The sequence below is a fragment of the Arachis ipaensis genome, chromosome B10, assembly GCF_000816755.2.
Source record: "Arachis ipaensis cultivar K30076 chromosome B10, Araip1.1, whole genome shotgun sequence".
Lineage (NCBI taxonomy): Eukaryota > Viridiplantae > Streptophyta > Magnoliopsida > Fabales > Fabaceae > Arachis > Arachis ipaensis.
In genome coordinates this window covers 55631206-55633746 of record NC_029794.2, presented here as the reverse complement: position 1 = coordinate 55633746, position 2541 = coordinate 55631206, and the positions used below count along the sequence as shown (strand labels likewise).

General features: G+C 36.2%; 1 long non-coding RNA gene across 1 annotated transcript; it reads right to left on the bottom strand.

The window, feature by feature from the left end:
* Positions 301 to 2167, bottom strand: LOC107622090. Its single transcript, XR_002355550.1, has 4 exons — positions 1999 to 2167; positions 1702 to 1780; positions 895 to 1090; positions 301 to 371 (listed from the first exon to the last, which is right to left on the bottom strand). It is a non-coding gene; the product is annotated as an uncharacterized LOC107622090 (long non-coding RNA).

Below are 2541 nucleotides of genomic sequence, written 5' to 3'. Positions count from 1 at the left end.
CAACTTTTTTTTAGTGTCAATAAATAACCTAAACTATTTGAATCAAATTACTAAAGAAAACTAACATTTACCATCAAATTTGACTTATAAAAATTGTTGTAAGATCCACAATCATATTATATCATCATTGTAAAATAACATAATACTAATCTAGGGCAGGAAGTGGGAAGAATAAGTAGGCAGGGTCCACATTTCCCTGCACACCTATTCCACTACCCAATTTTCTTCTTCCATCTGCCAATATCCACATTCCAGTCCAGCCCAATAACATCAACTCCAGTATCTTTCATATACTCAAGGAGGCCACCATTTCCATTTATATAAAGAACAATCAGTGTCTCAGGGCATCTTTTCTTGACCAAATCTACAATCTGGATGTTTAGAAATCAGTAAATGGCAAAAGAGGTAAAGATTTGGAACAATAGCATCTTGCGCCCAACGTTCAACTCGCAAACATTTTATGTTTTATAAATTATGATGATGCACTAACAGCAATATAGTTTCAATTAAATAAAAAAGTTTGAAGGTGTAACCTCTGATTTGGACTTTCTTTTCGAAATTCAGAAGACTAAGATCAACATCCAGTGAGCTTACTTACCACTTGATGCTTACAAATTACAAGCTCTTAGCTCATCTTATTATTTACCAACCAAATGACAATCATGAGAGCTTGGAATAAAATAATAATTTAAATAAAACAAAACCTGTAATCATTGCAAACCTTTGAAAGCGACACATGGTTTGTCTAGTTCAAAGATTCAACTAAACAAATAAGAAAAAATTGAAATACATACACTTAGGCTTGCTATGACATGGATCCCAAATAGAACAGTTTGAAAAATTAGAACACAATTTCAATAAGATGAAAATAAATGGAAACTATTTCTACATTACCTCTTTGATATAAGGCTTTGACCAGCATTCCCACATATCAGGTGGTAGTTGTCCGCCTCATGAATCAAATATTTGTATGCAGTGAGCCCCAGACTCCACTTGAAAAACAACATAATCTGCTATTACTTGCGCCAAATGAGAGAGCAGAGTCTGCAATAAATGTGGTGCTGTATGGCAGCCTTCACTAGCAGAGGATCTGAAGACAAAATCACCACAAAAATCATGAATTTCTCTTGCTTAAATGAGTATAATAGAGAAAATGAAAGAGTAATCAAGAGAAAGAAATGCTTATAACAGTCTCCCAAATTTGAACAATATTACTCATTTCTGTAAAACATACAAATGAATGTTAATTGTTAACAAAACTTTTTCCCCTCTTTCTCCATGCCTTCAATCAATCAACTTCAACAATCTCTATTAATTGATTCTTTAGACTCAAAAATACCTGTTACCCTTTCCTAGAACCCTATAACAATTTGCACCACTATCTAAAGCAACAAATTTATTAAAATTGAATGTTATTAGGGACCAGCAACGTCACCTTTATTATCACACAGATAAAGTAGATACATTACCACTTCAAAAAATAAATGAACTGAAAGAAAAATAAAAAAGAAAAAGAAGCTAAATTGAACAAAATGAAGAGCATAATGAGAAGAAGGAAAAACTATGGTACTAGAAGAAGAGGCAGAGCAAGTGACGGAGAAGTGCGGTTTTGGGTTGAAAGGGAGTAAAAGTGTAGCGTTTAAGGCATTAGAATGTGGAAACAAAGTAAAAGAAAGAACAAATTAAGGTTGCAACTTGTACCTGAAAGGAGCTTTTGAAGAGTAGCACAAGCTTCCTTCCACGCTGGCCTTTCAAGGGATACAAACTTATTTAAATTAGGCTATTTCAATTACAAATACAACATGGAAGCCAATTATTGTCCTATGCAAGAATTTAGCCATATACTCGACCATTAAAAAAAATTCTCATCATCAGATTGCACAAATAGTGGTAGATTCAAAGGAAAAAAAAAGCACAAATTATTGTCCTATGCAATGAATATGAAAGTAGAAGAACTAAACCGCAATGTCAAGCTACTAATAATAATGAATAACTGACCTTTGCCAATGATCAGACCAAGCTGCTTCAAGGTAAGTGTATATCCAGTTTGGTGAAATTGAGTATGAGGGCAATTGGAATCAAAACAAAATCAGAGCAGCATTGCCAGAGAAACAGTTACATACTAAATCAATCTTAAATCAAAATAAAATCACAACAGCATTTTCAAATAACCAGTTACTAAATCAACATCAGAACAGCATTATACCAAATCAACATTAAAATCACGCGACAGCAAAGTAACTCGAAGGGTAAAGCTCACCAGGACAGTGGCGAGTTGCAGCAGAAACAGAGTGGCAATCTAGACGCCAACGGTGGCACACAGCTCAACGGCGATGGTGACGGCGAACCCAACCCCGCCAGAGATGGCTTGGAAGCAACAGAGGCAACCTCCTCTTCCCTCATTGTGTTTCTCTCTCTGTGCTAACCCTTTCTCTCTCTTCAAGCTCCTCAGTGGGGGCAGTGATGGGAGGTGCGACGGCGACGACGAGCTCGATGGTCAGGACCTTCAGCGGTGATGATGGAGTCCTCGACGAGGGTGGC